The sequence below is a fragment of the Centropristis striata genome, chromosome 13 (genome assembly GCF_030273125.1).
Source record: "Centropristis striata isolate RG_2023a ecotype Rhode Island chromosome 13, C.striata_1.0, whole genome shotgun sequence".
NCBI classification, from domain to species: domain Eukaryota; kingdom Metazoa; phylum Chordata; class Actinopteri; order Perciformes; family Serranidae; genus Centropristis; species Centropristis striata.
In genome coordinates, this window is record NC_081529.1 from 12,968,696 (window position 1) to 12,976,312 (window position 7,617).

Genomic DNA, 7,617 nt, shown 5'->3' on the forward strand with positions numbered 1-7,617 from the left:
GCGGGAATTCCTGGAGAACTGGCCGGCCTTGCGAATGCAGTCACAGGTAAATCTATAGTATGTTTTGATTAGTAATAGTTAATAAAAGTAATTGATATTTAACATTTCATGTAGAAAATATCTGACAACTCCACATTGTTTTTACACCTAAATATTTATATGTGTACAGGTGTTTGCAGAGTTTCATCGCATTACAAATGTGAATCTACGCAACCAGTTCTACTGTGAACTTGACCGCTACACACCAAAACTAGTTGCACTGTATCGACAGAAGTCCTCAAGGACTGGAAAGGGAGCAGAGGCACTGCGAGAGATGCTGAGAATTTATGACTTGGAGGTAAGTTTATGTTTGACTTTTTCATGGGGACAATGCTGATCATATGTGTTGTCATTACAGATTACAGATGCCTTGATAGTAGTCAGTCATCCTGCTGAATCATAGATAGATTACTGTTTTTAACGTAGCTGAAGCATTACATTGTTATACTAGTGACACGGACTGGGCATGCTGGCATTTTTTCTTGTTTCTCAATCTAGGAAGAACATGACATCAACATGCGACGCACTCTGGCTCTTCGTGGACTTCCAGTGTATCTCCAGGAGGATGACACTGAATTCTACAAAACCTGTAATGTAGGTATGTCTCTGCAGCCAGAGCTATGCTTCACTCTCTCTCTCACACACACACACACACACAGTGACTGATCTCTCTGTGCTTGGACAGGAGATTTGAGGAGAGGAGGAGGATGAGGAGGAGGAAGAAGAAGGACAGGAGAGGAGGGGAGGAAGAAGAATGAGAGGAGAGGAGGAGAGGAGAGGAGGGAAAACAATGACAGGAAAGGAGAGGAGAGGAGAGGAGAGGAAACAATGACAGGAGAGGAGAGGAAAGGAGAGGAGAGGAGAGGGGGAGGAAGAAGGAGCAGAGGAGAGGGGGAAGAGGAGGGAGGAGAGGAAGAAGGAGGAGAGGAGGAGGAAGAAGGAGGAGAGGAGATGAGGAGGAGGAGAGGGGGACTATGCATACTGTTTTTTTTGGCTCTACAAACAAGAATTGTGTGACATCCTTCTGGATTGGTTATAATTGATTTTCTTGTGTTTTGCAGGGTGAAGATGAGATGGAGACCACTGACACACCACTGGCGTTTCTCTCTGTGGCCCCTGACTCCACTGGTTCCAGCAGCTTCAGCCCGGAGAACATATCCATCGTGATAGAGGATGAAGTTGTTATAAGCGAGCTTTCCAGGTTGGCTGATGCATTTGTGGTGCTGCTTGGTTTAAGCTATGCATTACACTTAGATTATCCAAAGAAACTCACTCACACATTCACATTCATCCAGAAAGTCCTGCTGTGTCTGGATGATAACAAAGCACTGAAACCATGCCTACTCTCCCTGAAAAATGAGTTGTTAAAGGAGTAAAGAAGCTGAGAAATGCATGCCTGCACTCATTAACCATGCATAAATGTGGTTCAGATCAGCAACATTATTACAGCCATGTTGTTCTACTGTTAACATGTCTGATTTTGATAGACATGTCTGTTAAAATGTTGAAAGCACTTTTGCGTATGCCCAGTGGGCTTTTTATAAGTTTAGAATGAGAGAGGTAAATGTTTTGTTAATTTTATTGTACCGCCTCCTTGACCTCACTGATCTGATTCAGCCCTCAGTTGTAATGATGATTCAGTTATTGATTTATATTATATTTTCTTTTATTTATTGTATTTTATTCTGTTTTATTTGGTATGTTTTTTTTATTTTCCTCATTTGCACAAATTTAGATGTCTGTGCTGCTGCTTTCATAAGTTTTTTTTTTTCTCCCTTGAGAAAATACAGTGCAGAGAAAGGGAAGTTTGTTCATCCCCAATGATTCAAAATAGGCTGCTAAAGTATATTTGTAAAAAAAAAAAAAAAAAAGTTTGACTCCAGGTGTTGCACTTTAATGTTATTCGACATTTCACAGTTTTACTAAGCCTGTTCTGAAAAGAAAAGAAAAAAACTTAAAATGTAAGTTGTTATTGCCTTTTTAAAAGGTAGGTTTTAAGGTGCTGTTTTATACCCTAATACATTTTTGGAATTTGGACAGTAACACTTTAGTCAAGAACCTTTTATTGCATGGATGATGTTTCTCTTGCACAATCATACATACATGGTTACAGTTACATGTACACAAGAATCTGCACAACTGAATTTGCACACTTAGTTTTTTTTTTTTTTGGCATGTCTTTGGGGGACAGAACCTCTCAGAAAACACAGCTCTCTAAAAACAGGGCATCTTACACATTTTAAGTCGGCAAGAAGTAAATATTTTGAGTTCATAAAGGTGTAATATTTTGAGTAGATACTATTGATATTAATACATTGTGTTAAGTTATTTTTTTCAAGTCCATGTAATTTAGTTTTTATAAGTATATTCAATCAGATCATTTAAGTATGAAGAAGACATAAATATTAAGTTAATGAAAATTTAAAAAGTTATATTGAACTTAGAATATAAATTAAGTCAACTGAACACACATTTTTTAAGTATATTGTAACTCAAAACATTTATTATGATAACTTAAAAGTTCTTACGTAATCAGTTACAGCAAAAATTTTGAGTTTTCTCAGTAATGTGCTTTTTGGAACTGCACTAAGTTCACTAACTGCACTATGGAACAGTAATTCTTACTCTCCTCCTCTAGCTTAACAGGAGGAAATGTATGTTTCTTTATATGAAAACCAACATCTCTACCTTGTCAGCTTTGAGCCTGTTCCTGTTCTCATTAAGGATGTTTGCGAGAGCACTAAAAAGTCTCTCACTGTCCACAGAGCTAGCTCAGAGATACTGGGCTGCAATCGCAGTGTTATTATCGTTCACTTTAAAATACTTCCAGACTGCAGACATACTCGCGAGTCGGTTTAAACTGCTGTGGTGTTGTTTTTTTTCTTCTTCTCTTCTTCTTCTTGTAATGGCGGCGGCACCAACTTTAAGGTGCATTAGCGCCACCTAGGTTGGAGTGTGTGAACTTCTGCTTCGCTTATTGACATGCAGCCTGCAGTTAAATTATATCATGCTGAATATACATATATCCCATCCCTGATTGGGACATAATGTCCAATTCCGATTGAATCTGAAACCACGTGATCGGCCCTGATTTCCGATCACGTGATCGGATGGGGACATTCCTACCAAAAGGCATTCACATACCCCAGAGCTTTGCCTGAAACCTTGTTTATGTTCAGCCAGTCGTAGCTGCAGTTGTTACAGCTATGCACTCGGAGACCATTAGCAAAGCCAAGCTCATAATTGCACCTGTGAGAGCCTTAACAACTGATGGAATCTCAATACTGGCTCACACGACTAAGGAAACATTAGATCAATACTACATAGCTCAACTCATGTAACCATTAGCACCATATGACAAACTCTTTGATGCACAGAGAAGCTCAACTACTCACATCACAGCCAGCGTTCTGCAGATATCTGTACACTTGACTTCTTTTCATGTTAGACCCTTGGGCAGAATGTAGTGTCATAATAATATAATACACATTAAAAGTAATTTCAGCCACAAGCAGGACGTAATGATTCCAGCAGGGGAGCTTCAGGCAGTGTGTTAAAATTAACCCCAGCTTTCAAATTACTGGTACCTGAATGTAATTTAAGGTTTCATTGACAGTGGGTTTTTTTTAAAATATCATTTTAACATCTTTTGTATTTTTTAATTTCCACAACTACAGGTGAATGCTTTGAGTGAAATGACCCTTGAATCCGGCCTCCTGCTGAGATTATATAATTATGTAAATTAGGCAGATTACTGTGGTGATGAAAATATGTAAGGGATCAAGTCAGCGTTACTGAGTGCCAACAATTTTCATACATTAGTCTTTGTTCAGAGTGCGCTATACAGCGAGCCACCCGTATAACTGTTTAAGTTTACAATGAGACATTTAAACTAGTTTGTTGGGTCCTAATCAGTCTTATTTCATTTTGTCTCTGAAACACTTTTTTTTCTTGTTCAAAGACGCACACAAAGACAATGACAAGAAGATGACACATTCATATTTTCCCAATATAGAACATCGGCTCTCATCTGCTTTCTATCTGTGATCAATCTGCCAGTGTTAAAAATAAAGTCATTGTCATCAATCAGTGACTTTCTTCTCTTACAGTAAAGTTTCTCTGCCAACCATTGCTATAATTACACATTCAGTGAACCGCATTTCACCTCTGACCCTGCGGTGGTTCACTGCCAGGCAATAAAAACAATCACAACCCTCCTGTCATCAGTAACATGTCAACTTAGGTAGAAATAAACCAAACACTAAAGCATTTTTTTATCTTTCGTTCACATACAAAAATAAAGAAGATACATGTTAATTTATGGTTGAAAACAACAAGAAAGGACAGAATTATAGTAGAAAAATAAAAGCAATATAAAAAAAATTATTACAGTCCATAAATGGCTGCCATGTTGTGTAAAAGGTATTTATCTTACCTCTCAGGGTGAATTTTATTTTTTCTAACTGCAAATGTTTCATCATATCATTCATTAAAGCTTGATAGACTGGAGTATTTTTTTGTTTCCAGTTCAGCAGAATTATTCTTCTCGCTAACAGTGTCACAAAACAAATCACATTCTTCTGGTTGTTTGATAAAGAGAGCTCCATGGCAGCTGACCCAACCCCAAACATGGCAAGAACTGGGTCTGGTTTAATATGTTTCTGGAAAATCTCAAATAAACTTTGAAATATCTTAACCCAATAGGTGGCGAAGCTTGGACAAGTCCAAAACATATGTGTCAATGAGGCGGGTGCCTGTCCACATCGATCACAGAGTGGGTTTACAGCAGGGAACATCCTCCAAAGTTTCAACTTGGATAAATGAAGGAAGCCTGTGTATGATCTTGAATTGCAACAGTCCATGTCTGATACATACAGATGAAGAGTGCACACGGCAATTTTCATTTCAAAGCCAGTCTTGTTTCATAAAATCCAAATATCACAAAATGTCCATTAATGCAATTCACTTAAGTATTTTACACTAATGTATGGGTAATTGTGCTTTCAACTCTCCCTTTAGATACTCTTGAGTTAGTCAGCTTAGGAGTGTTCAACATACATTAACAGAAATGCAAACAGAGAAAAGGGTTTTTGCATGTTAATTTAAATGGTGATTTGCATTAAATTCTTTGTTTTCCTTCCCTCTCACACACTACTTAACTTTTATGATTTTGCCTTTATTGGATTGTCCTTTTTTTCCCAAATCATTTTCTTTCATGCATTTTTTATATGTGCAGTCAAGTAAAGTAATACACTCACAACAGACCGCTACTGCCACATCTTCTGAGCTCAGTTGACACTGCGGTCTCTATCTGATACCATTAATCCCACATGGGTTATCGTTCAGTTAGACATCCTCCAGCTAAGGGCTGCATTTGATCGATTACATTGTCTGTGTGTGTAAGTGTGTGTGTGTGTGTGTGTGTGCGTGCGTGGGTTTGTTTGAGTTTGCTTGTTTTAGTCTGTGAAGTGCATGTGCGCATGAGGATATAATTGAAGTGTGAACGATTACATTGTATACTTATTGTCAATGCCCTCCTGAGGGTAACCCTTGAAGATTTTATTGATCGGCCCCTAGGTGGCGCTCTGGCGGTAGTTTAAAGTGCCACTGTGCCCAGACCATAAGACTTAAGGCAATGAAATTCATAGGGGTGGTATAGACTGGCCCCTGTAACGCACAAACCCCGACGGCAGCATGCCCCGACACTCGTACTGCGAGGGCCCGTTCAGTACTGCGCGCAGTCCTAGTTTTTAATGTAATTTTGTGTGTTTTTTATGTTTTTTTTGTAAAAAAAATAAATAAATAATTAAAATGTGTGTTTTCTGTGTGGTTTAGTGGGTTTTTATGTGGGTTTTTTGTAATTTTATTGTGTTTTTTGTATTTTTTGTGTAATTCTGTGTTCAAAATGTTGATCCACTGAGTCCAAATGAAAAAAAAATAATCTGGTCATATAGGTGAGGTTGTACTGAAATCAATGATACCAATGTGGCATGGTGAACACTTTTTAAGTGGTTTACACAGGCTGAATGAAAAGGAGTCCAAAACCAACAGAACAGCCCCAGACTCCAAAGGCTTAATGTAAGTTTATAGTTACTTTACCATTAATAAACAATTAAATTAGAATTAATAGTTTAATAGTTTTAGTTGCACTCATTTCAACATTTTTAACACCATATTAAGTATGTTAATGATTTTGAAATGATTCATATACCTTTATGAAATTGGTTTGATACATTTAACGATTAAATATAGCACTTTGTAACTGGTTAATAATTGGTTTATAAACCATCTATAAATATTACTTGGTTGGTTATTGATTGATGATGATTGGTTAATATACACTACAGGCCAAAAGTTTGGAAGCAACTTAAATGTTCTGTTCACAATGTCTTTCTTAAAATTCAGTATGGATTTTCCTCAATTGACCTTTAGGCATACATTAATGTTACCAGACCATTGCTGAAAAAAAGTTAATAAAAGAAAAGAAGGGCTTAGTTTTAGGGTTGAAAAGATTTGGAAGAGTTACAACTTCAGTGTAAAAGTAAAAAACAAATCACAGTTTGCATTATTCACTTTAGCTCTTTGGCTTTTGAGTTTGGATACAAAAATCCCAATAAATCTCAACTGTGTTCATATCTCTGACAAACTACCACAGAAATGGCTAGAATTTAAGCAGCTGAGTAAAGAAACAAGAGTTCAGATTTATACATTAAGGAAATAAAGATACACAAAGTCTAAGCAATAAAACCCCAAAGACCTGATAACTATAGTCAAAATGTGTTCTAATAAGTGACTCTTTATATAATAATCATGTTTATTTTGTTGCAAAGTATAGCAATGAAACTGATCTTTTTTTGTACACATTTTTTCTTGCTTCCAAACTTTTGGCCTGTAGTGTAGGACCGTGCACTTCACCAGATATGATGAAACTGCTGAAACAAACTGAAACAATTTTAAATATGTTTGCAGTGCAGTAACTTAACATATTCATGCTCAAATGCATGTATAACAGTATAAATAGGAATACAAAAGGTTTGAAGCAAATTAAAAATAACCACTTACTGTGATTTTTCTTTTTTATCAGTGCAAGAACAGCAGACCAACATTAATTACAAGAAGTAATTTTGTGCATTTTTACACTGCACTTTTAAGATTTCATGCTCAAATGCATGTAGTTGTACTGAGGGCCACTTCAAGTGATGATGCAATAATATTCAAGCAATATGCGGCCCCCGGGCTTCCAGTTGCCCATCCCTGTTGTAAAATGTTACCCTGTAGTCTTATCATTAAATAATGAAAACAAATCAGTGTAATGCAACATTAAGATTTCAAATACTAACAAATGAAAGTCAGTTCCTTGTTTGTTTCTCGCTTTTTTGATGGTAACTAACCAGTATTTTTGTGTTACCCGGCCCTCTCTCTCTGCATCACATGGACTGATTAAAGCCCTCTGCCCTAATGCTACTGCTCCCTGTTACATCGTGACTAACCTTTACCTTCTCCCCCTGCCTGGAGAACTGACCTTCCCAGAAGGCTGTGCACCATCAGCCCACCACCAGGCCTGTCATGCTCCACTTG

The 7,617-nt window shown here is 37.3% G+C and overlaps 1 long non-coding RNA gene across 1 annotated transcript; it reads left to right on the forward strand.

The window, feature by feature from the left end:
- Positions 1 to 221: 221 nt before the first annotated feature.
- LOC131983815 (uncharacterized) lies at positions 222 to 1,146 on the forward strand. The gene is made up of 3 exons (XR_009395496.1): positions 222 to 337; positions 538 to 633; positions 1,101 to 1,146. It is a non-coding gene; the product is annotated as an uncharacterized LOC131983815 (long non-coding RNA).
- The last annotated feature ends 6,471 nt before the right edge of the window (positions 1,147 to 7,617 follow it).